Source organism: Petromyzon marinus, chromosome 13 (assembly GCF_048934315.1).
Source record: "Petromyzon marinus isolate PM22_M1 ecotype Great Lakes invasive population chromosome 13, UKy_Petmar_22M1.pri1.0, whole genome shotgun sequence".
NCBI classification, from domain to species: domain Eukaryota; kingdom Metazoa; phylum Chordata; class Hyperoartia; order Petromyzontiformes; family Petromyzontidae; genus Petromyzon; species Petromyzon marinus.
The window spans coordinates 1824505-1852502 of NC_133679.1; the positions used below are offsets into that span (position 1 = coordinate 1824505).

Sequence of the window (27998 nt, forward strand, 5' to 3'; positions counted from 1 at the left end):
GTGAAAGGTATAACAGAACTTTCATTGTGAAAACACTATAATCTTTTAAGGTAATTATATATACAGTATATAAATATAGTGACTTAGTTATTTTCCTGGAGGGTGGTGAATGTTTTTTTGCATTGCCTTTGTGTTATTTTTTAGACCGAGTGGTGCAGCATGCTGTAATTGTCTGCTGAGCCCTTTTGCCCGGTTTTCGTGAGCTCTTTGGGCATGGACATGCATGTCAGGGAATTGATTCTTGACTTAGAACAGCAGGACTGAGATATGATGTTGGCCTTTGGGAGGCTTTCGTCTAGCAGTGGACAGATCATGGTGATAATGAGAACAGCCATATCTGTGAGCAGATAGCCTGGGCTGTGAAATTTCCTTGACATGTCATGCGTTTGTCATCATAGTTTTCATAATATTAGACAGTATCATGCAAGGAGAATAAAACAATGGCTTTAGGAAAGTGCTGCTTTATTAAGTGAAGTAGAGGATATTCTCAGCAGTGGATTCTTCTTCATACATCCTCAAAGAACGGCCCGGTGTGTTCGGTGTCTTTCTCGTAGTAAAGCATTGTCGCTATTAACAGTGGCCGTTCTTTATAGATAAGGGTTTCTGCCAGGGAGTAAGCACTAACAAGCAGTTCTGCCACTTAAACGCTTCTATTATTACTATCCAGGATTCGAAGTGAATGAATGGATATAAAAAAAAATGTTAAGTAAGGCCTCTTTAATGTTGCAAATTGAACAATTGTAACAGGCAGCTGCAGGGCCAGTTTTACGGCAATCGATTGTCCTATATGGTGTGTGTGTGTGCTCGATGTTAATTACTGCAATCAGTTATACACAAAGACTGTTCCAGTCCTCCTCGCCCAATCATCGCACATTGAGGCCCTCCCGCGTCGAGCGAGGAATCACCGCCAGCCCCGGGAGCGCGTGCGGGCGCTCACCGGTGACAAGAAGTCACGAGGGTGGTGGTGGTGGGGGGGTGGCAGGGAGGGAGCCACGCGGACGCCTCGACCACGCGCGCTCATGGCACGCGCATGAACTAATCTGGGTGCGCTCGCCGCGTGTTAACTTAGACGTGCTGCTACTATCCGTTGTCGGTATGTATGCCGCATCATACTGCTGGCCTGGACCGTGTGACGAGTGCTGCCTACGCGCGCGCGTGTGTGTGTGTGGCTGCATGGGTGGCTTTTGGCACCTCGAGTGCCCCGTATTATGAAGCCATTTTAAGACGCATTTTATAATGCTCGTTTAACAGTTACATGTGATGTGTACAAAGCATTTAAGGCGTATTTTAGACCTGCAATTAACTGTTAAACATTAAGTTTAAACAGTTACTGTCTAACGCAGTATTTTTTTATACTCTAATTTTATATACGGTGCCTATAACACGTTTGTACACTTTATAAAATATGCTATCAGTATACAATATACGGTGGATATACTTTAATCATTGACTGCTGTGACTAAGATACTATGAATAATGTCTGTCGAATGCAGTACATTTAATATTGTATTACTACTGTATGGTGTTAAATTGTGCATTTAAATGGCAAGACATTGATTTTGATTGCATTCTGACAATTTTGTTCAGTTTTTACAGTAATATTAACACAGTCTACTTGTGTAAATCTTATCATTTATTTACATTTTTGTGACGATAGTGATCTCATGCAGATTAATAAAGTGAACAAATAAAAGCATTTTTATTATTAGCCCACTGGCATTCCTCGGAAATTATTACAACATTGTATAGTTAATCGTTTATTGATAAAAAAAAAATACCTTACAGAGGACATTGTTCCATGTTCCCTGCCTGCCAGAAAATATTTATTTAAAAACATATTTAAATAAATAATTCACAGCCATGTGTCAATCCACTGCTGGATGGAGATCTCGCCACTCCGTGGGAAGTCTTGACCATATTTGACCACGCTGGTCAATGCGAGTTGGTGTAGAGGTATACTCGGGAACATTCAGGCATCATAAATAATGTTCGTCTCGGCCTGGAATTTAGTTCAGCTTGCTGGGTTCATTGTGGAGTGCACTACCTCGCAACTGCGTGCAGATATTACCTGAAAGCTTCTGCATGTTGTGTATACAGTATACTGTTTATGACGGATTAATGTCCTTTGTATACCAAGAGCAGACGCATTCAATTTCCAGTGATTAGCATTCTCTATAACTGTAGTTGTGCCGTGATATTTGAACCCTTTCTAAAGCTAAGGTTGGGTGCACGAATAAAATGTTTTAATATGAAGTTGTGTTGGTTATTCGGGATTTACCCGATTGAAAATTGGGCAAATTCATAAAAGGGTTGCCCAGGTAAAACCTTTTCAACCGATGTGGTGATGTCACACGTCACGTGCTCGTCTCCTTTAGCAATGCCATCATTACGCGTCTCATCCTCCCTTGGCGTTCCATGTAATGGCTCTGCTACTTGGAATGCACCATTAGTATGGCTCATTAAATACTTCTGAAGACAAAACGTACGCTTGAAAGTGTTATATACCATGCATATGCAAGATTGTTTTTCCTTTATTTTAGGTAATGTTAACATTTGGTGGGAATCAAACCAATGCCTCGAGCAATCTAACGAATCTGCCAGTGACCCAGTGACCATGGAACATTGGGCCAACGATCTCAACCACATCCCAATGTTGGCACGTGTACTGAGAAGGCGCCACATTAACTCGTTTCCCCTTGTTTGTTTTACATGCGTAGTTTGGTATATGTGGTATTTATTGTACAACGCATTCCTTGGTTTATACATACTTTCGGGAATTACACTTAACCACCACACGCACCTTTGCAGTATACAATAGTATAAACTCTATATTGCTGTTGTATTTGCTGCATCGTATATTTTGCCATTATTCTTGTGTATACAGTACATCCTGCATCAGTCTTTCTCTACATTAAACAAACACCTCTTCACGGCTGTGTGGCTGTTGCTAGGCAGCAATCAATGCGGACAAATTAAACATCAGCAAGACAATCTCTCATTGGCTCCCATGCCTGACGCATCCAGTATACTAAAGATTGTGCCATGCCGTAAGGCTTGGCAGCGACAATATACATGTGAGAAAATCGTGACGGATAGAACAGGGTGTGTGTATCGGCGAACGTGTCCGTGAAAAATCATTACCAATAACTACACGCAAACAAAAAAATTAAGTCTATTTTGTTTACATAATTTGATTGCATTTTGTGCACATTGTTGATTCTAATGTTTACCACGATACTCTTGCAAAAAAGGCATGTTGCTTCAATGGGGTTTCCTCTGGTTATTAATTTTAAAAAATCCATTCATCCACACTACAAACTATGCAACATTGCTTCAAAGTGGAGAATGCCTTGTGGATTCATCAACGAAAAACACGGTCCAAATGCCTCCATTTAATAGCTTTAACCGTGCATGCGTTTGCCTGCCTCTTTGTCGAAGTTTAGAACGTTCGATTACGTTTTGCATTAATTTCGAACTCCCTCGTTTGAAAGAGCAACATATATTATGCGCACATGATAGACACAAATACATAGCATTGTATTGTGCAGTTGAGTATTTGGTATGCTTCTTTATGGTGACCTACCATATACAGTGAGGGAAAAAGTATTTGATCCCCTGCTGATTTTGTACGTTTGCCCACAAACAAAGAAATGAGCAGTCTATAATTTTAATGGTAGATTTATTTGAACAGTGAGAGAATAACAACAAAAATATCCAGAAAAACGCATGTCAAAAATGTTATGAATTGATTTGCATTTTAATGAGGGAAAAAAGTATTTGACCCCTCTGCAAAACATGACTTAGTACTTGGTGGCAAAACCATTGTTGGCAATCACAGAAGTCAGACGTTTCTTGTAGTTGGCCACCAGGTTTGCACACATCTCAGGAGGGATTTTGTCCCACTCCTCTTTGCAGATCTTCTCCAAGTCATTAAGGTTTCGAGGCTGACGTTTGGCAACTCGAACCTTCAGCTCCCTCCATAGATTTTCTATGGGATTAAGGTCTGGAGACTGGCTAGGCCACTCCAGGACCTTAATGTGCTTCTTCTTGAGCCACTCCTTTGTTGCCTTGACCGTGTGTTTTGGGTCATTGTCATGCTGGAATAGCCATCCACAACCCATTTTCAATGCCCTGGCTGAGGGAAGGAGGTTCTCACCCAAGATTTGACGGTACATGGCCCCGTCCATCGTCTCTTTGATGCGGTGAAGTTGTCCTGTCCCCTTAGCAGAAAAACACCCCCAAAGCATAATGTTTCCACCTCCATGTTTGACGGTGGGGATGGTGTTCTTGGGGTCATAGGCAGCATTCCTCCTCCTCCAAAAATGGCGAGTTGAGTTGATGCCAAAGAGCTCCATTTTGGTCTCATCTGACCACAACACTTTCACCCAGTTGTCCTCTGAATCATGCAGATGTTCATTGGCAAACTTCAGACGGGCATGCATGTGCTTTCTTGAGCAGGGGGACCTTGCGGGCGCTGCAGGATTTCAGTCCTTCACGGTGTAGTGTGTTACCAATTGTTTTCTTGGTGACTATGGTTCCAGCTGCCTTGAGATCATTGACAAGATCCTCCCGTGTAGTTCTGGGCTGATTCCTCACTGCTCTCATGATCATTGCAACTCCACGAGGTGAGATCTTGCATGGAGCCCTAGGCCGAGGGAGATTGACAGTTATTTTGTGTTTCTTCCATTTGCGAATAATTGCACCAACTGTTGTCACCTTCTCACCAAGCTGCTTGGCAATGATCTTGTAGCCCATTCCAGCATTGTGTAGGTCTACAATCTTGTCCCTGACATCCTTGGAGAGCTCTTTGGTCTTGGCCATGGTGGAGAGTTTGGAATCTGATTGATTGATTGATTGCTTCTGTGGACAGGTGTCTTTTATACAGGTAACAAGCTGAGATTAGGTGCACTCCCTTTAAGAGTGTGCTCCTAAACTCAGCTCGTTACCTGTATAAAAGACACCTGGGAGCCAGAAATCTTTATGATTGAGAGGGGGTCAAATACTTATTTCCCTCATTAAAATGCAAATCAATTTATAACATTTTTGAAATGCGTTTTTCTGGATTTTTTGTTGTTATTCTGTCTCTCACTGTTCAAATAAGCCTACCATTAAAATTATAGACTGATAATTTCTTTGTCAGTGGGCAAACGTACAAAATCAGCAGGGGATCAAATACTTTTTTCCCTCACTGTATGTATTGGTCTGCAACCGTTGTATTATAAATGCATATTTTCATAACCCTGGTCATTATAAAACTATAACTCGAAGCCTAGCAGATGACAAGTAGAACACCAATGAGAGTAATAACTTACTTGCTTAGTGCACTCGCCACTGTGCCAGTCTGCCGAGAGTTAATGGTTATATTCCTGTAGTTGTCATAAATTACTATTGAGCGTTACCTAGGCATGCCCGCCCCATGGACATTAAAGACACGGGTAGCAGCATTTGTAAGACTAAATCATTGGGTGCCAAGCATCATGAAGTCTCAAATGTTACAATTATCATAAATGGCAATATAACAAGAAATAAATAATGTATGGCTACTCTGGAATCCCGAACTGCTCTACTCTCTGGATAAATACTCATACAAGTTATTCGCAGTCTTTTAAACAGACGAAATGTGTACATTTTAAACGAAAGTTTGGCCAATTTTCTCTCTGGCTAATATAGCAGAACATTATTTTCGTCAATGTATTTTTTAAGATTTGTTTTGTAATATATATGGTATGCAAGTCCAGGTAGTTGTATAAGCAAGGAGAGTAAATAGACGCAGGAAGGTTGAGCATAGCTGAGCACAAGTGTCTTTATTGACTGCGTCTCCTTTCTGACAAAAGCGACGTTATTGTTGGTGATGTCATTTCCGGTGACGTCATACTTCTAGAAACATCCGAAACGAAAAGAAAATGTTTGTATCGCGGAAAATGTCGTATCTAGGCCAACTCTTTATAATTTTTAATATGTTCACAAATACATATGTGGGATGAAGCAGCGATGCTGTGGTTAGTGCAAGTTGTGCACTATGAACCTGGTGACCTGAGCTTGATTCCCAGCCGTGGCTAACGTCAGTGGCAAGTGACATCTGAACCAGCCAGGGCTCACTGTGGCTAAACCCCACCCGTACTGACTCGTGTGGTAAAATGTGGTAAAAAAAACCCAAGGCCGACGTCTCTTGAGGAGGCCTTCTTCATCCAGCAGTGGATTGACAAATGGCTGCTAATTATTATTTCTTATTACATGTGTATGCATGTTTCGATGTTCAGGGGTCATTGTGGTATATAGTGGAGGAAAATGGAAATGCTCTGTGACTCACAGGCCAGAACACCCAAAGAGCAACAAAGGCACCTTCAACTGGTAAGAGTTGACATGATTAGCAATAGATTTTGTGACCTTTCACAGCGCTATCGCGAACGCACCACGAAATGTCGTAAATGCGTTTCCGTCAAGCCTGGGACTTTGTAACGAGGCGCTGGTTTTTCGCTTGTAATGGCGAGGGACAAAACACTCAGAATGTTTACAAAAATACACAATACAACACGATTAGATTTGTATAACGTGTAGGATGTAACTGCGCTGTACAGAAACTGAGTATCTCATAGTCATAGGCAGAATAAAATGTCTTGAAGTCAATATTTCTATGTTTATGCGGGAAATTATGGCCCAATATATTTTATCAGTCCTGTTAGGGATGTTTGTCTTCTTTACTTTTTATGCTCATGAAAAGTGTGCTAATTATGTGCACAGATAATGCTGCATGGATAACGTTTTTTTTATATTAAAAGAGTGGACTTATAATGTTCACATTGCTTTTCTAAACTTCAGGCATATGGGCTGGAAATTATGTAAGCAATGAATGCTGAGAGCATGAAACCATTCCAAGGTTGTTGTGTAGCTGTTGACCTTGTAACAAACCAGACAGGACATTATGTACCTTTCAATGTACTCATTTTCCTACTGAAATTTACCGTGTGTGTGATTGACATAAGTGGACGTTTGTGATCACATACCACGACTGTAGCCGGTCGTGAGTGACTGTTGTATTTTTTTTATTATGTTCTAGTAGGGGCCAGAAAGCATATGCACATTTTTTCAAATAAAAATTCGACAGGGTTGAGGCACAAACCCAAGTGGCTCTCACCGCCACGTTCTCATCTTGGCCCTCATTGTTATCTAAAGGTAGAACACGGTAAATGTTTGGGCTCTGGGAAGTCAGTGGTCTCCAGTACACATCCCACGTCTTGCTGATACAAACGTTGAGGGGCATTGACGACACAATGGTCTTGGGGCTTCTCGTCGTGCCACTCCTCCTTGGGACTGCCACTTATTGCTGACAGAGAGATTGGATAGAATTTAAAGCAGCTCTGTCTGTGTTCTGGTGCGTACGACTCATTATCAAGGGCCAATGAGCCTTTCAATAAATAAAATAACTTTTACATTAAACAGTCTGGTTGCTTACAGTAATTTAAACAAATATATATACCTGTATAGTTGTCGGATATATTAAAATGTATTGCAAATTATTGGGACTCAAAGTCAGATGAATGCATCAATTCTACAGAAGGATAAATTAAAGGGAATGGAGGAGGAGGAGGAACAGCTCAGTCGGCGGAATGATGCAAGACGTTAGACGGGACTCGATGAGAGACGCGGACGATTGCAAAAGATGGAGAGCGTATGTCATTCACACCAAAACCCTCAGGGGGAGGATGGCTCTTCTATAGAACTAGCTTAGAGAAATATATATATTTTTTAAGTTGGGAATTTAGCAAAACTATTTTTATAAGAGGAATGGACAGGAGTGGAGGTGAAGATATAGGTGTTTTTAATTTTTCCTGAGAGATGGGTGTTTGCATATTGCTTTCCTTGTATGACTGATCACCATAGTGTATCTTGTATAAACAGCCTGGGAATGAGACAGGACTCCTGTATAGCCCATCTCGGAGAGTGACATGCAATCCTGACAACAGCTGCAACAGCAAAAAAATAACCATATAAATAAAACACACCTCTGTAAAAAAAAACTCGAGACTATATCTCTGTTGTATTTTAAAGTGTATTTCTTGCCTTCTTTGGACCTTCATAGCACTGCTTTCCAGATGTTTCTGACTGATAGCTCAGACTTTTAAAAACAATATCCTTTGAACCTCGTCTTTAATGTTATCGTAGAGCTACTACCCTGACCATTGTGCTCTAGCTGTGTGTTTTTTTACGGCGGTGGTGAACGGAATTTTTTAAACCACAGCATGCAGGGGAAATAATAACTGAAAATAAATAAGTAGCAGTTAGCTAAAATGCTTCCTCGATACGTCTATATTTCTCCGTCTTAAAAAATCAAATTGTCCAATGAATGAAAGCTTGAAAATCGTTTATATATAAAATCCACCATCTAGAATATGACATCCCCATCTAATCTGTATGTGCAACATGTCATGCTTGGCCCAGGATGGGCGATCGGAAGTCAATATCGGTCAACAATCCTATTAATCCTTATCGATGGAGAGGGCAGCAGTTTGGATAAAATTTCCAAGGAAGCTGACCCTGGTTGGTTGAGTGCAGTTTAGCTGAGGCTTCCCCAAATGAGCCAAGCTGACAGACGTATTCTCTTTTTTATTTAAAGCTTTCGTGACTGCAGGGATTCATATTCTTGGTTCTTTCGGTAAAGTCACGTAGAAGGGAAACAATAAAATAATACATTTATTATTACATTTATTATTTTATTGTTTCCCTTCTACGTGACTTTACCGACAGAACCAAGAATATAGACGTATTCTCTCTCAGTTTTTCCTTTTAACTTTGACCATTGCGTACGAATTGGTCATGATGAATATATGCCGAGAATGTAAACATATATATGCGTTGTGTGTGGCATGGTGGTTAGTAGTGCCCTGGACGCACTTTGATCCCTGTGACTCAGGTTTAATTCCTTGTCAAGCACTCCAGTGGGCAATTGAAATATTAGACCAGTCTGGGCTTCCCTTAAGTCGACTCGGCCTAAAATTAGAGGCCGGCGAGATGTGCCAATATCTGCACATGGAAGACAAAGGTGGCATGTTGTGATAATAACGCCAGCTCCCTCTTTATAGACCAGTATGTGCTGATACATAATTGATATTTGGGTTAGGCTTACCTCATGTTCTGACCAAATCTGTGTCATTAAGAACCCTTCATGACCTGACAGTTTTTACAGTGCTTGTCCCAGTAGTCTGTTGAACCCGGAAGGGGTTTCTTGTTTTCATTTTATATTTGTTTGGCCACACATTCAAGGTTAGAGACCTCATATAACAAAACTGCGCAGGAAGTGTCATAGTTTTGCAACTGGTTTGCTTTTTACTTTTAAAAAAATGTGAGTAACTCACTGGCTTATTTTCTGCAAACTTCATGCAGATCATGGTTTCTTCTCTAATTCAATCAGATAAATTTAAAATAATCTCTATAAGTAAAGAAATTCCGTGCTGAAATTCTAAGAAAGTCGAGGTAACCTTAATTGTTGTGTGATATTTGGCATGTTTTTATTAAGGTATTACATTAAAAAAAAAGACTTTGCAATCTTCCTAAGCTATGTCTGCTTCCAATAATTAAATCTATACTTTAATGAGCTCGGACGTCACAACCTCTCCTCTGTACTCTTTGAGTAGTCGGGGTTTTCATATGCTAGAAACTTGAAGCTTTCTGAGGTTGGGACACACTACATCTGTAGGTAGCGACATTACACGGGGCTACACAGAGGCTGCTCATGCGGTACATTGATGGCTCCGACTGCCACGTAGCTTGGTGTAACAGGGTTCATCCGCTGGGGGCATGAAGGTTGTCGTAGATTGACCCTTTAACTGTGAGGCAACCATGCTCTTGACACGAGCTTGTGGGTAGCATTTTACATGTGTGCGATTTATTCTCCCTGAAATTAAATGCATCGTTGAATGTGTTTATGGCGTGACAACACGGTGAACGTGATAAGCAAGATACATTAGTAATTGTTGGCCCTTTAAGAAAATATATCAAAATTATGTCTATATTTTATGTGCCTTTAAAGAAGATTTATGAGCATACGTATTAAAGTGGAAACAATGTGGGGGAAGTGTTGGTGCAGTGGCTTGCCTTCGCTGCATTATGCACCCGGCTACCCGAGTTTGAATCCTGACCACAGCGGCTCTTATCAGCAGTGATATCTGAAAAGGTCATGGGCCATTTTACCACCCCGGACTGACGAGCACAGTGAAGTATAGTGAAACAATTTACATGACCAATACACAACGAAGACGTCTTGGTTCAGTTGTAGTTTTGACAGTGGACTGTAAAATAATATTGTCAGCACTGTATGGTGTTTTCAGATGTAATTTATTTTATGAACATTTTGTTGTTAGAATATTATATTAATTAAACTAGACTGTAGTATTACATATTGGTGATCTGATTATTATTAAAGTTATTATTTGAAGATGTTTTACACAATGTAAATTGCCTATATTTTTTCCTAAAAGCACTGCTTAATATGGTATCAAGTCTATGTAATTGGGGCACAGAGATTTGACTCATTTAATCTCAATTAGCACGCACATGTCATGTTTATCGTGATTTAAAGTACTGGCTCAATGTTAGTGGCCGTAATTTACGTATTTCTGGGAGTGAAACATAGCAAAACACACATGAGGGCGTTTAGAATTTCCCACCCATCAAGCAGATGCTTAGCTGAGCTAGATCCCACTAGGCCCGATTGGCATAGGTGCCCTAGTTTTAAAGATGGCAGACAGCCCTCTGGGAAATGCTATAGATTTACTGTCATCTGGACCGTATAGATTTACTGTCATCTGCCCCGAGGGCAGATGTGTGCTTAAATCATCAGAGATGTCGGATGCCAAACCCAGACATTTTTAAAACCACGATTTTCTTTTTGGGTTGGATAATGTTGTGTTTGTTTATGGCACACATCACGGCTACCACTCACTGTAACGTTACACGCATGACAATCGTAAGGACACCGCGTTTGGCCGATAAGACATTAAAAATGACATGGCCTCAATTAAGTATAAGAATGCCCCCTGTATGTTGGAATTAGCCCACAGCCACAATTTGAACTTTTCCCTCGACTAAATTGCAAACAAATTATAAATGTCTGTTTTGTTTATTTAAAGCATCTGCTTTTTCAGCGGCGTTATCCTGATAGCGGTCTGTAACAGTGATTTTGTTTGAGTTTTAAATATGCACGCGGCAAGCAGTGATAATTAAAACGATGCACAAAAATGTTGGTAAGTGTCCACACTCAACAAAACACTTGTGCAGTATATCTTTTCCTAAAAAGTGATCCGTTATGCCGTATTGCATTATTGCATTTTAGAAAGGTAATAAGCGGATTTAATACACAATCAAATTAATATCCTGTTTTTATATATAAAAAAATATATTTTTACGACCCTTTATCAGTCCACTACTGGACGAAGGTCTCCCCCACACCATGTCAATCCTGGGGGATAAGTTGACCCGTACTTCACTGTGCGATTTGATGAAGTTAACCGTGGCCATGAATCTAACTCGGGTTGCCCAATTCACAGCACGGTGCGCTAACCGCTGCACCACACCCTCGTTTATGACATTTGTTTAACAAAATATATTTTAATCGGGAGTCTCCTCTTGACTCAATTTAATATGAATTGTATATCATTTTGATGAGTACACGAATCACGCACAAAAAATATATTTTGGTATCAGCTATTCATTTTCCCAAAACCGTAAGCCTAGGCTTGAGCACAGAAAATGCTCTGCAGTCGAGGCTGCTACCATTTGGACTTGCTTTGCTGCTCCAGTGAGCCTATGACTCATTGCAAGTGTCAATAGTGATTTTTTTTAAAAAAAATTGGTTTATTTCTTGATATACTGTGCTTGTTTGTTTAGTCATGGTACTTTACCAATTAATATACCCGTGCGCATATATTTTTTATTTACTTTCATTAACATTTCCTCCCTCACAAAAAAACGACTTTTGCGCTCCTAAAAAAAATTTCGGGGGGTGGTGTTTCTCCTACGGCTGAGGCTCACAACACTGAACCCGGTTCATCTTCTTTGGTTCTTTCGGTAAAGTCACCACGTAGAATGAGAATAAAATAATAAATTGATGAAATAAAATAACACAATAATATTCTCACGACACTGAAACCCGGTTCATCTTCTTTGGTTCTGTCGGTAAAGTCACCACGTAGAATGAGAATAAAATAATAAATTGATAAAATAAAATAACACAATAATATTCTCACGACACTGAAACCCGGTTCATCTTCTTTGGTTCTGTCGGTAAAGTCACCACGTAGAATGAGAATAAAATAATAAATTGATAAAATAAAATAACGCAATAATATTCTCACGACACTGAAACCCGGTTCACTGTGCAGGCCGCCATTTTGTGGTGCGAGGGCCTGTCATGGCTGCCGTGATTTAGACGGCCTCCCGCTCGCTCGCCCGTGCGCGCACACACCCTCAGCCTCCCCTCTGTCACCTCGCAACCCTGCAAGCCTCCCCTCTGTAACCTCGCAACCGCGCAATCGCCTGGCCAGCCTGCGCCATAACAATCGACGTTATTGATTTTGCATGAAACATGCGCGCTTGCCACTCGACGCTCCTTCGGGTGACGGCCCACGAGCCGCACAAATGATTGAAAGTGCGATGGCGGCCGTCGAGTGCGTTGCGTGCGATACGGCGGCGAAATCGCGAGCGTCTCTTCTCTCTTCTTTCTCTTATTTCTCTTCTCTTATCTTCTCTCTCTCTGTCCCCCCCCCCACCCCCTTGCCGTAGGTGACCACGGCCTGGCCACATTCTGCCTCCCCTTTTCTCACACACGGCCTGGCGTCACCGTAGTGCGTCGTGTTGTTTTAACTAAATAATAAATTAAATGCGTACGTATTCTATGTTATGTAACGGTGCGTAGTACGTGTTTAAAACACATTAAATACTGTCTTGTTTTGTGTAGATAACTGAATGACATCATTGCAGAAATGTTTGTTTATATTAAATGGACAAGTTCATCATGCCTCATTTTTTGTTCAGCCTCTGATTTATATACGCAAACACGTCTAGAGGTAGCTGGCTGGATTATCGCCCTGTTACACAAACCACAAATCAAACGTTCTGGTGGTGCATCAATGAAATAAGCGTGCTGAATATATCCAGACTTGCTACGTATGTCCAGCAAGCCGCAATAATTACATTTTGTACCACATAATTTAAAATCACATCGAGTGTTTTTGTGCCACCAACGTTTCATTGCTGCTTTTCTCCGGCATTTAAATGATGAAAAATCATGCAGAAAAAATGAAAAAAGACCAGCATATCCCATTTCATAATCTCACAAGTTCATTGAGTAGTACACGTTGTGTATAAAACTGATACACTGCACTAACTAATTGATCCTCTCAAATCCCAGTGAGTAAATATTGACCTGAGGAACAATAAAGTTTAACATCTACTGCGCTTGTGCCATTACGGGGATGGCCATGTACTCACTCACACCTTCCCCTCCCTCGCAACCTTCTGATGTTAATGAATAGACCGGCCCGACAATGTTTTATACTGCTGTCATTCAAGGCCCTTTCCTCTACTGTCTTGTCAACGCAATTTTTCTCACGCATCACGCATGCTTTTTTCGTCCCGGGGGTAAGGAGCAGAAAGGGGGCAGCGGGGCTGGGTGGGTCGGGGTGAAGAGAGGTGGAAGGCGTGGGGGGGGGATGGGATGGAGGGAGGGAGTGTGCGGCGAGACGCGTGTCGACGTGGAATTTCATTCGCCGATTTGCATTTATCGAGCGCGTCCCAAGTCGTGGGTAACTTTGATTCAGAAGATTATCTCCCCGCTCAGTACATGATGTCACGCGGGCCATATGCACTTGTCTTTCGCCGCACTGATCACAGGGCGCCTTTTTTTTCTGCGCAAAGAAAGAGGCGCGGGAGCGTCGAGGCCCCCCGTCCCGTCCCGCACGAACGACGATCTTCGTGGGCGTCCTGCGGAGAGGGACGTTCTTTGTGCGCCGCTAGCGTCGATGGTCAATGGAGGTTTCTCTTTTCTCGTCCGCCGTGTGCCAGCTTGTGGCATGTTAACATAATCGGCGTGCTGCCACCCTGCGTCTCCCTTTTGGGCCGTGCTCTTTTAAGCCATCTGCCGGAAAGCGCTTTTTTTTGGTCCCCCCCCCCCCAAATGCAAGCCAATGTTGCGTGTGGACTCTCGTAACAATAGAAATGGCACATCGGGGAGCAAGGAATCTGACAAAGTCACTTCTGCGCACATTGCGGGCACATTTGTTTTTTTCTCTTCAAAGGGAATTGTTTTTTGTTTCCGTTTTATTGAAAGTGATGTTTTAATATATATACAACGGTACATTGGAACTGGGGATACTGAAAGCCTTGAAATTAGTTGTGAAAAAACTAGAAACACATGCGGTATGTTGTCTATGGCTAAGATAACACACTGTATAAATAACACGTTTTAAATAGCAAAGGGGTTTTTAATAGTTGTTGTTTTGGCAAAGAAATTATAATTCTACTATTACTGTGTAATGCATTTTGACATGTTACTGACCTCTTTGGATAAGCAGTGTTTACATTTTAAGATTGTTACACTTTATTGCTTTGCTCATATAGAGGTATTTCACGAAGTGAAGAGACAACGGTTATCTTTCATTCGTTCGCATCGACATACCAAAATACTATTTTCTTTACACAGTCACCTCGACGAGATTACATTTGTCCCAGTGGCCTGCAAGCCTCCTTTACTCCAGCAGCACAGACGGCGTTTGCCAAGTCTTTAAGCCAGTCATGACCACACCTCTGCTGTCACAGTCTCGTCAACTGTCGAACCGCCTTCCACATAGAGCTTCTTTCAATGGTCTGAACAGATGGAAGTCCAAAGGGGCTAAGATCTGGGCTGTGTGTCAGATGTTCCAGAACATCTAATCCACGCTTTCCGAACGTTTCCATCATGAAAGTGTGGCTGTGTGTTGTCATGCTGAAACATCCACTCCCCCTCTCAACAGTTCAGATCTACAATGAATGACACATCTAAATATGTTCTCCCAACAAGCCAATATGAAGCGTAGGTGTTATTAGTTATTTCTTATATGGAATACAACTGCTATTGAACTGCATTACTCAAAAAAACTCATCAGTACCTAACCTGCAAGAGGTTCAAACTTTGCTAGAGATCTTAAGTATTTTACATGTAGTGCTCTAAAACGTGCTCTCTGACTTTTAATTATGAATCCTGGAATGATCAGTAGTGATGGTTTGAGACAAATGAAAATGTCCTAAAGGAGGAATCTGGCCAATAAGATAGGAAAAACACATCTTGGTTTAGGTATTCCGTTCACTTTTTTGACACCCAGTTCACACACCTTTCAGAAATTCGACTCAGTCATGGATTATTAAATAGGCTGTTCCCACACTTATCCACGTGACAACTGATATGTGCTTAATCCAACTCACTCGTCAACCAAAGACAACAATGAACATGGGCCACATTGGCTGGAGTTGAAGCACACTTGGTGTATTATTACGGCCATCATCATCAGTCTAATTAAATATTATGATTCTGATAAACCTGCCTGCATCCTGCATGTGGATATTCCTCCCATTTGCTTGAGCATTGTTTTGATGTTGACAGTTCTCAACCATATTTGCAGATTCACTCTTAAATAAATGTCACTTGTCTTCACACAATAAAACAAGCGCCCTGCTTATGTGCAGTTGTGCAAGGGCACTCTATCTTTGACCACGTGATACATCTGCCATGTAGCAGACAAATCTTAAGAAAAATATGTTGCATATCAGTCCGATGGTCATGCCCCAATCACCCTGCAATTTGTACATACATTGCACTGATGTAGGTTATAGATTCATTACTAGTTTTAACTTGGTGGAAAGCCTTCATAGGTGCCCTGTTATTGCCGATGATGTCATCAAATTCAGGAAGCTGGCTGGCTTAGTGGTCAGCACGTTCATCAATGAGCTGAACTGCTTTGATCATTGGTGCAATGATATACGTTTGATCAAAATACACTGCTGTGAGCCGTTGTGAAAGAATGCACAAAATAGCAATGTGAAAATAACTGACAGCTAAATCACGCGAGTCCCAACCCATGGCATGTGTCAAAGCAAACATTTGGTTACACGTATTGTTATGTTTACACATTCGTATAACAGTGCTTGGTGGCAGACAAAGCGTTTACGTAACACCGACTTTTAAGCAGTGAAGCGCGTATAAATTATTCTGGTTAACGCAACCATGACAGCGCACAATGCCCTACTCCTGAATTAAGAGTGATCAGATTAGCGGACACACGCCGACACGGCTTAACGTCCCCGCGCGCGGGATGGCACGCCCTGTGATGTCCACCGGCGCCCCGCCGCTCCGCAAGCGGCTGCCCTCGCTGCCTCGGTCTCGGAAAACCACCGAACACGTCCCTCCGACTTGAGAAAGGCGACAGCGGCTTGCAGCATCCGGGGCCGTGCTCTGCTGCCACGGCCGAAACGATATATGAATTTCCAACGCAGCGGTGTGGTGGTCAGCGCATAGCCCCCAATGCAGAACCGTGCCATGCCCTAATTCATCTCCATTAATGCTGGCCAGCCTGTCCAGCTGGTGACAGGGGGGTCAGCTGAGCTGCCGGGCCACCTCTGATTGCACAGTCCTGGGGGGTGTTTATAATCGGCCCCACTCCCTTTGTTTACACACAGCCTGGAAAAAAGGGGGAGGTGGTGGTGTTGGTTGGGGGGGGGTGAGCTGTGGGGTGTGGTGAAAGGGATTACTCCTGGTCTGCTGGGGTCAGCGACAGCTGCCAAACAGTAGCGGCAGGCGCAATGTGTGCGTTTGCGCGTGCGTCAATATGCAGGTGTGTGCACGCATGCATGCACGTACGTATGTACATTGTGTGTATGTTCGTGTATCTGGGCTGTACATACCTCATTGTGCACATTTTGAAAATGTGTACGGGTATGAACGTGTGTGCACATTTGTCAATACATGTGTATGTGTAAATGTGTGTTTAATAGGAGTGGTGGTGTTGTACAGCTATGGGCTACAATCTTGGATACACTAATTTAAAAAACGATATTTGATTCCTGGCCAAACATGGCAATTGGAATTTTAACCCGGCCTCTATCTTACCTATAAAACAATGCATATTAAAATAATAACCTCACAATGGTTCAGCAACAAAGGCCTTCAAGAATGCGGAATTCACGACTGAATTCCGCATTAACGTACGACGGCGTTTCGCTAAAACTTAATCTTTATTTATACTGGAGGAATCCGATGAGCTATAAAGCTCTGTTTCACCGATGTCCAGTAGGTGTGGGTCAAAACGTTACAACAACAAACGAAACAAAAACACGATAAAATGCAAAGTATAGGAAAGGCAAACAAAATCGCAAAAAATATATACAAATTAAACTGGGAAAGCCCACTGACCTATTAGCTTCTTTTCAGGAGCAATACGGCCACAAATTAAGTAGCTCATCATGTCAAGCTTCATCAGGTAATGAGCTCAGAAACCGAGTGCATAAAACTACCACCACGTAGCCTAACCCAAAAACAAATACGGATCATTGTATTGGCTCCAAAACGTTAAGTGAGTGGCTGAACGTTTCTGTGTGTGTGTGTGCGCGCGAGTATTGTCAAGTCGAGAGAAAAAAAAACCCTCAACTGTTTTTATTTTACCAGGTAAAGACCACTGATCTATGTAGCTATTTTTTTAGAAGCAACCTGGCCACAAATGATAGCTCAACATAGTGGCATATCATGTGGAAATGTAAAGGAGCCAAATATTATATATGCATGATTCATAAATGTGGAGGGAAAAACCGGAGGACCGGAGAAAAATCCACGCGACCACGGGGAGAGAGACACGCAAACTCCAAATATACAGTCATCAGGGTCGGGATCGAATCCACGACCTGGATACCAATGAAATAGTTAAAAAACGGCAAATATAAATTTTTGAAGTAATATTTTCTAATTAGGGCCGTTAACCGAATTGCAAAGAAATGTTTAGCCATTCTTGCATGTTTGTAATATAATGTTTGCAGTCAACATTAAGCCTGGGAGGGGGTTGTGTTGTAGAGCGTGAGTTTATTATAAAGTTAAAAGAACGTCTAAAAGGGGAAGCTGTCTGATATTGATGCACGTGCATATTGCTGGCACGGCCGGCCTTGACAGCAGGTGACAAAGGGCCCCGGTGGTCATCATGAAGGGACATGCGACAGGCCATGCTCGGCATTCCCGTCGCTCATCGCTGCGCCAAGACCCCATGAATCCCTCTCTGCCATCAGCCAAGAGGTCAGGTCCCACGTCACACTACACGCCGCCCTGCACCGCAAGCTGCAAGCATCGCACCACGGTGGAATACAGCGTGACGTACTGTCAAGGGCCACTGTTGGAATATATATTTTTTTATATCTCGGTGTTTGAATGGCAGACCTGATGGTTAGCACGCTTCCCAATGAGACACGTTTACGCGGGGTGGACGTTTCGATTTCCGCCCCCCCACACACCCCTGCCACACACCCCCGCCACACACCCCAGCAATATCGAAGGGCAGTCTTGTGTGAAGTGACCTACTCAAGTGTAGCATATTGTAGTATTCACACTTTTCACAAGAGTGTCATTTCCGTAAGCCAAATTTTCAGAATTGAAAATTACCTTTAATTGAATTACAAAGCAATATATTACAGTAAAAGGGCCCCTTCATGATTTCATTAACCGTGTATACATTCGTTTTTGCGATACTCCATTTACAGTACGTCACAAGCGCAACAAAAACTCAACACACGTGTCAATAGCACTGCACTAAACAGGAGAAATATATAACAGGCGACGTTTCAGGCAGTGATCATAGAATAGTATTTTCGCATAAAGGCATATCTTAGATCTAATGCATGCATTGTATTTTGAAATAAATTGGACAAGCACCTTTTCTCTTAAAGGATAGCTTTTCTGGAGATATAAAGGTGTTTATTATTGTGTGTATTTCTAGAAAGGAGTTTCCACCAGTGGTCCATAGGAGAATTATCAATTCAGTGCATTCTCACCGATTTGGTAATTTTTCCGCCCAAGCAAATGGTGAAAACTGACACCTTCATTGATTGTAATAATGTGGCTGTTAGTGACCTCATGACATCATTCACAATAGTAAACCATTGTGCTTCATTGTTGCAGCCTGAAATGTTTGAATTTCAAAATAACCCATGATTCCTAAATTGAATAAACGAATCATTACAGTGATGCCTTCCTTGTGGGAGATGTCCCTGTGTTGGCTGCAAGGGGTCTCCCTTAGTCAAACGGACTTGAGGCAAATAACTGGAGAGCAGATTATGAATTGATGAACTTAATAGGGGGTTTCGTTTGTTCTTTGTTTCTATTTTTGATTAAGATTTATTTTTTATTTCCACGGGGACCCCGTGTTGCTGCTCTGCCGTACATAGGCCATTTTGCTAACACCGCCGTGACAGGAACATAATAACGTAGATGTTGCCGTGGCGCAGTGGGAAGCGCACTGCACTACAAAACTGGTGACCTGAGCTCGAATTCTGGCCATGGCTATCACCAGTGGTGAGTGAGCCCCTCCCTCAACCTCACCAACCAGCAGTAGCGAGTGTGATTAAGTACGGTCAAACAACCTCCAATTACTAACACTCCATCGGGAGGCCTTTATCCAACAGTGGATTGACAAAGGGCTGTAAATGATTTTTGTTAGTAATTTTAATTTGATGCAAATGCAATTCTGGTATTGCAAGCAGTGCGGTCCTATCCTCAATGACTCATAAGCTACGTCTTCTGGGAATTAAAATTACAGAAGCTCATCTTTCACACTCGCATTATTTTTATTTTTTTCAATTAGCATCAGTAAGAGGCTATAAGCTTGAAATCCCCTGCGAGAAAAATCCAACCGTTTAAATTTTATTTGCAAGGAAACATCGGCCATGAAAACGCATTGTGCGTACGTACGAGTGTTTTGTGACGTGCGGCTATATCCACCGCTGCAGGCGTGCACGGGGTCAGAATCGCGGCCACGTGCCTGCAGAGAGAAGCCCGGGCCTTTGGCTAACTGCCGCATTGACGTCCATGACGGTAGTGCACGGTTTAGACCACGGCGGCCCTGCGGTGCACGGTGGAGGCGCGCGGTGGCTTGTGACCCGAGCCACACTCTGTCACACACAGCGCCACCCTAGCGGCGCCGGGGCCACAGCAGGCCAGCGACAATGGCCCCGCGTTACCAGGGCCTCTGCCTGCGCGCGTGACACTGGGCTGCCCTTTTTTCCTGCCCTTAAAGTGACAGCCCCCCAAGCGAGATTTAAAAGTGACAAAACACACACAAAAAACGCAGAAGCTTTATCGGATTTTTTGTTGTTGTGGAAGCGGCATAAAAGGCCGCTTTATTTTTGTATTGTGGTATATCGCACTATTTGAATCAACTGTTTGGGGTATGAGCAGCAATAAATACGTACTTTTTCTTTACGACTTACTGGCTAACAAGTGTAATAGTGTAGCTCTGCGGTTAGCTCAAGCGGGCATTGTTTTCAGTCTTTAGTAAACAAATGTCACGGTTGTGTACGCAATGCACTTGCATTTTAATTCACACCAATATTGTCGTCCCATGAACTTTCCACCCTAAGATGCTATTAGACAGGTACCTATCGATGTAATTATAAGTACGGGCCATGATGCCAAAAATCATGTTAGATCATTGGTTGTCGTACATTGTCATGCAACGTCACGAATGTTATATCACTTTGGCTCCAAATAAATTAGTACTCATTTTATTAACCATTGACGGATGATAGGCTGAGATCATTCCAGACCAGGATTTGAACTTGCAACCTTTTAGATTTCGATTCTCATGCTTTGAACCAAAATAAAAAAAAACAGAATACAAATAGTGAAAAATAAAGAAAAATAAACCTTCACACAGCTTGACCGTACCTCGAATTGCTATAATTCATGATCTTTGGAAATCACACGGCCACGTGTTCTTTTCATTGCCCACGGTTAAGGGAGAGCGGTTTGCGCCGTAGCCCATCGGACTACAGGGCGGAGAACCACAGCCCTAATTTACGGCGCGGCGCGGGTCCTCGCGGTGGTAATTCGGGCCCCGTGCTCGTCTAATCATAAAAGGAAGAAATCGATCGAGCGGCGGCGCAGGCCAGGAAGTGGGCCGTCCCTGCAGCTGATGACTCCATAATGAGACGGGGAGGTGGTGGTGGTGGTGTGGTCGAGGCGTCCCCATCAGAGTGTGCGGTGCTGCCCAGACCCAGAGACGCCAGCGCCAGCTCGCGCCACGCTTTGTGCGACGGCGACGACGACGATGAGATGGACCCCCCCCACACCCCCCACACCCCCCACCCCCAACGCCTCCGCCTCACGCAGCCACCCACAGCTTCGGTGCGCGCGAGCCGCCCACGACCCCACAAACAAAAACTTGGGGCTGCTGGCGCTGAAAGGACAAATTATACACAGCTTAACCCCAGCTCTGAAGCGGGGTCAGCGGAGGCGAGCGTGTTTCAGGCGCCCGGCCCCCCTGATTCTTGCATGCATAAGCAAGGCGCGTGCCGTTAAAAGTGGTGAACGATTAACCCTCCCAGCATAAAGCCGGGGGGTCAAGGCGAGGGAAACACAAACTGAGGCCTCCAATCGGGTTTAGTAAAAAAACATTTTATTCATAGCTTTGTGCGGTAGACGTCGACCCTGACTTTGCCTCGATTGTGCGATGCATGTTTTATTAATCCGCTGTACAAGCTAACGACTTTGGACCGCCACTCCCTTCCCTGCGGGCTTGACTCAATGGCAAGGTTTTTTTTTGCATATCAGCGTTAGATGCAACAAACTGCCTTAGCAAGGGAATTACGCGTGCGTTGCTGCACATATATATAAAAGCCGGTCTAGGAAGACCTTGTCAGTCATCCTGTCCGCTCACTCCTTGCGTTAGACACTTGATTATTAGCGCGCGTGCAAATGTAGTTTGCGTATGTGGTACATTATTATTCACCTTATTTTTGATGGACCGAGTGCGATAACATAGTTTACTTGGTTGATCGGTTCGGTGTGTGTGTGTTTTTTTTGTCTTAAGCGGTTGACTTGCAGGCAGCGGTTGCCATGGCAATGGGTTGCCATGAGTTACTGAGCCTGTTCAGCTGATTAAGCCGTCAGCTGTCAGCAAGTGAGAGATGAGAGAATAAGGGAAAGGAGTTTGGAGCCAAAGTTAAGAGGCTAACGAGCATATTGATGTAAAGAAAATGCGTGATTGTTTCATCATGAGATTCACAAATGTTCGTGAAACGACGCCTGAGCGAACAATGTCAGTTATTTGTTTTTTTTCTTTCCCCGAATGTAGTTTTAAAGAACATGCACTGCACCTCACCTCACACAATTGTATTGTTTTAAGCCCAATAGAATGATGTAGTCAGTGTCCGAGCAGATCCAAGTCACCGCTCAGACAATATCGGCACAGCTGGAGTTGGCATTGTTGCACGAGTATAATTTTTGTATCTGTTTCGCGTTGAATAAAAAGGTGTGTTAATTGCAGTCGGTGTGCTGGTGTTGGCGTGTTTTAGTAAGAAACAAGGTTTACATTTCTGGGCAATGTGCACTAGGCCACGGTGGAAACTTCACCGAGGTCTCAGAATTCAGCTCATCTTGTCGGTGTGTGGAGTTAGCCAGACGAATGAATTTATCCCCTGTGACGTTGCATAAACTTGAAGTTATCGGTATTCATTAAAAATATATATTTGCATTATATATTCCACTTACAATTTTTTTTTGCCAACTATTGCCGTTCTAAAGCTCTACTTTTGGGGGTTTTGCTTCGTATCATATGGCTATGCAGTCGAATGGCAATGACTTACTGATGAGTGTTAAGGGCATGAAACCAGAGCAGCTTCTTTGAGCTGTACAGTGACCAATTTTAAACTATTGATCTTGATTTCAGCCCACTATTGTAAGATGGATAGATAGATGCAGCACAAACGGTGGAAGGGAAATTTATTTACTGCAAGAAAACCGTGACCTTGACCTTGGAGTCTTGTTAACCATTACTGGAGATGGATACCTTCTTGTGACCATCAACGAATATGTTTTAGTATTTTTGTACTTAATTTAATTGATCCGCTGAGACATCAAATTGTGTTCATTATATAGCTAGACTCAAATTAATTTTCCTTAAAGCCATGAAATTTGCCAAAGGCATAAAGGGAACCCTGGTAACATGTTGTGTGGGTCACATGAGGAGGCAATGATGCATCTGGATGAAAATATTTGCACAATATAAGAGCAAGAAATTCTACTTGCTGGATATATAACAATAACACCGGCAATCTGTGAGTCCTTGTACAATAACTCGTTACAAATTAAAGCGATTACTGCTTAAAATGTGTTAATTTATTCAATCGTAATTGTATTATTAACTGTACTAGAACCGTGACGAATTCCATGAAACACATACATGTTATCGTTTAATAATTCATTAGTTGACCAGGAAAACTTAGAAGATAAACATTTGTGCTCGGCTGTCTTCTCAATTTTTGTACAATTTAAAAGTAACAGCTATCGTCGTGCATGATCATCAAGCAGTTTGTATTGTTCACCACACAAGTTTCCAAGGCATTTACATTAATGCGCGCCAATCAATGGCGAGCATCATATCCACGTCTGTTTAAAAATAATTGAGTTGTAGCATTTGACAACAAAAAAATCCTAATTATTTTGAGTGCTTTGCTGTACGTCGTCACAATAATACTGGCCGCATGGCGTTTGTGGACGGCTTGCGTTAGCCAGTACTGTGGTATGTATTTTTACTGCTGATGATTCTCAGTGAGGTTGAAACCGTCAAGAATTTGATTCGATTGAAAATGTATGTTGCTGGGATACATTAATTTGCAGTGATCTGTAGATTGACTTGTATTTAATTTTGAAAATTAGACAAACCCCCTCAACTGTGTGTTTATTTGTTATCATTGATGTTAATAGGAGTGAAAATGTATTTACATCGCAAATAATATCTAAAGCAGTTCTATTTGTAAACTCAAGCGTCCAGCATAATTCATGTGGAATCAAAACAGTAATTCTAAAACATTACGTGTATGATTATCTGCATGGATGGTGCAGTACAAACGACTGAGCCTCGTTGTGTTCAAATCCTAACAATGGCAACAAAAACAATTGATAAGTTTACAGTGTGAACATGCGACCGCATCTCAAGAAAGAGTAATCCCCGTGATGACTATAAAGTGAGCACTACTTGTCCAGGGCAACATTAGTCATCGTTTAGAGAGACTAGCCCCTTTCCATTGAAAGGTGGAATTTCCACCACTGGTTCAAGGCCACTGATGGTGATTAGCAGCTCCCCAGTGCTTGTTTGAAGAGAGACATTTTGACTATTTGACATTGACCTTTACGAGCGCTTAATACGTGACAGCTGAGAGTCATCACAGCACATGCGTCTGCGTGCTCTGGGGGGGGAGCGGGCTCGTGTGTGAAATTCACATCTGTAGACTCGCACGAGGTCACCCGAATGTTAATACCGTAATGCGACCACGTCACAAGTGCACGATGACATCGGTGCGTCGTTGATAAATGTGAGCGGGGCGTCCCCATTTTATAGAACTTCCGTGGGGTGGATCTACTTGGGGCCGGCTCGCTACGTTTACCGTGTCCTCGCAGGTGATGGTCGCTCTCGATATGTGTTTGACGGTGGGCCCCTGATCAACATTGCGATGACGGTGCAGCGACTATTAAAAGGCCTCTTTTTGGGCCAATATACGCCAATATTTCACGACTCAGCACAGCCAAGAACATTCATCCTAGTGCATCAGTGATGCCGCACGCAGAATTTAGCAGCGAGGCTGCAGCAACCACGTTGGATGTAAGTGCAGTTTACAATCTATGAAAAAACTGCTTCGTCAGTGTAACAGATTAATTATTGTAGCTGCAGTGGTGTCTGTTTGAATTGTAGTAGTTTTGCAACCAAAAATAGAGAAACTACAAAAAATTGAAATATACCAAAGCAAACCAGAAATAACATACGATAATATTCATTTGTTAACGTAATGTATAGAACGGTGTGGAAAAACAGCGTGCCATTGTCTTCAGATGAAAGTGTTTAATTGTTGATCATTACCTGCTGTGCCATACGGACCAGAAACGTCGAAAATGACTAACACGCAGAAAAAAGGAGGCTAAATACAACAAAATAAAAAATCACGTGATGGTGACGGGTTGTTTATAATTGGTACAAATAATATATGTGAGACTTAAATTATCGATGGGATTCAGGAAAGAGTTGCACAGGCTTTTATAATGACGGGTTTGCCTACGAGGGGAGTGACTGCGTGAAGAATACATTCTCTCCAACCGTCGTGCTTTGCGTGAATGGACAGCGCGTGTTTAATCACCGTGTAGAATACAATACAATTTGGATTGTTTAGTCAATTGAGGAGAGCAAATGTTAAGAAACACACATTAGAACGACCTCTTTAAAATCACAGCTCAGTCTAAGAGGAACCAGGCCATGTCAGAAAATAATGTTGTCATGTTGTGCTTTTTTAAACTTAATATACTGCAGTAGCTATTGGGAAATCTATAACAGTAAATTGTATTGTTATTTACATTTACACTAGCGCACTTCATCCGTAGATCCCATTGTGCCATGTATGGAAAGCAGGACATTTTTAACCATTTAAACTATTTTTTATTTTACCAGGTAAAGCCCACTGAGCTATTTATTAGCTCTTTTTCAGAAGCGACCTGGCCTCAAATGATACCTCAATAAAGTAGCTTATCACATGGAAATTTAAAGCAGCCCAAAGAACGTAGAAACTCCAAATATAAAGGCGTCAGGGTCGGGACCGAATCCATGACCTGCTGCATACCAGGCGAGCGAGGTAACGTCTCGCTACCGCAGCGCCCAGGGTAAATGGACAGAACTAGGGGGGTGAAGCCAATTTAAAGGGGTGACTTTTCAAGACAGGGCTTAAACAGGTCTAACTACTCTGATCGTCTTATTACCAAAAGTCTAAATTAAATGCTCCTTATTTTGTCAGGTACAAGCTATTTTTTTCCCAGGAATATAGGTCTGGCTGCAAAGGGTGTGGAACATGGGAGATCACGCCTCTAAAGTGTCTTGTGATAAGAACAGCGAATTTAGAAAAACGAGTGCAGGAAAGCATCAAAAAATGGCAAGCGTGAACTGCGAATGCTAGCCGACTAAAAAAACAAAATGAGTGTTTTAAATATAAGGTTCTTAAATTTAACACACCTGTTATGATTGCTATATGTAACATACCTTCCGTGATTGCCTGAATGATCAACCTCCAAAACCATTAAGGTTCTGTTCTCTATTGAATGGCGATAACTAATTCAATCTGTGACACAGCATTTGATTGAGATGGCAGAGATAATAAACGTAGTCCAGATGCAATATCCTTCTTCTCGAGACGAGGCCACGGCGTTCTACTTCCCTATGCAGCTGCATCGCTTTCCCTTACCTCCTTTTTGACGCCTTGTCTGGTTGTAAACATAATTTCAGTTTTATATCGTGTTGTTCATGCTAATTTCATTGCACAACCCTCTAATTACATAATTTATCTTTGATTTTGCCAGTTTTACCTATTGCTCGGCCTTATCCCTTATTTTAGCATAATGACACAAAGCCTCATATTACCGTATTTCTTTTTCTTTCAGAATATTCCACCTCACCGGGTTCGTTAAGGGCCTCTCCATCATTTCAGAGGTTCGATGCCTTTTGCATGACTGCACTGCCGAGAGTCTTCTGCCTGTGTTTACGTTGCTAAAGTTTTAACGTTAATTTCGTTTGGAAGATAACATGTTCGATAATATAAGCATTGATTTTTCTCTCACTGTATGTATGATCAGTAGCACCGGTAATTTCTTAGGCACATTTTTAACGTGCCTTTTTGTAACATAACGTAAAATACTACACCCTAAAATGTGACAGCAAATGTCATTGTTATCACAATAAATGTCATTGTTGTCACGAGTTTACAAAAGTAATTAAATGAATTTGTCCAAAATGTTTAAATTCAATATGCAATTTACAAGGAAAGAAATGGAATTGGCTTGACTTTGAAAATCTCTACTGCTGCAACCCGATTCAAATTTGCATTTAATTACAAGGTATGAAAATATAAGATACTGTACTCCAAATATGTTTAAACATAATTCAAAAAATGTGTTTAAATTGATTATCATTACTTGGTTTTAGTGATTTTTTGCCTTGCATGTGACAATTGCTGTTATTGATAGGGTCCGTGCTTTACAGCGATACATCGTACGATATTAGATTCACAATGTGCATATCGTTCATTTTGCAAAATGCTAACGTGATTATCATTGCTGTTTTAATTTTGTCAAATATTGTTTTTGTTGAAGGAATATTTTTCTGAACTTACAAACTCAAGCAATGAAGTTCTAAATAAACGGCCAATGTTAATTAACCTAGTGCTTTGCTAAATATTTTGGTGAGTAATTGACGGCATGGTGGTAATATGATGGTATTACATTCACAGTTAATTAAATTATCAATATATTTATTGTGTAACTGACAGCATATACGTTAGAAGCATTGTACAAAGTAAAATTGCAATGATCGGAAGACTTTCGACAGGCTAATGTTAGGTTAACTGCAGTTGAAAAACGTGGAAGTGATCTTTATTCATATTATAAATACAGCAAAAAAACTCAAATAAAATAATACAATTGTGAAATACAATTGCAAAGTTACAGGAAGCTGATATTGTGATAATCGTAATATCGTGACACTTGATATCATGTCGTAATGTGAAAAATTATACTTCACAACCCTGGTTATTTAATACAATCAGATATGCCGAGTGATTTGTTTGATTAATCTCTGAGCTGTTGTTATGTTTCACCACATTTTAAGTTACTTTTTACGCAAATACTTTTTGTAAACACTGGATTTTATTTGTTGCTGAAATAAAATTTTGTATCGTGAATTTCA

General features: G+C 41.8%; 2 long non-coding RNA genes across 3 annotated transcripts in view; one reads left to right on the plus strand and one right to left on the minus strand.

Moving 5' to 3' along the window:
* Positions 1–27998, minus strand: part of LOC116942199 (uncharacterized) — a 111656-nt gene that overhangs the window by 39237 nt on the left and 44421 nt on the right. The window contains exon 7 of one of the 2 annotated variants that reach the window (XR_012941620.1): positions 13721–16483. The exons of the other annotated variant lie outside the window; for it this stretch is intronic. This is a non-coding gene — a long non-coding RNA (uncharacterized LOC116942199). Of the gene's footprint in view, positions 1–13720; positions 16484–27998 lie in introns of those variants that run through there. 2 annotated transcript variants of the gene reach the window in all.
* LOC116942200 (uncharacterized) lies at positions 755–27993 on the plus strand. Its single transcript, XR_004402769.2, has 3 exons — positions 755–1093; positions 18185–18304; positions 26699–27993. It is a non-coding gene; the product is annotated as an uncharacterized LOC116942200 (long non-coding RNA).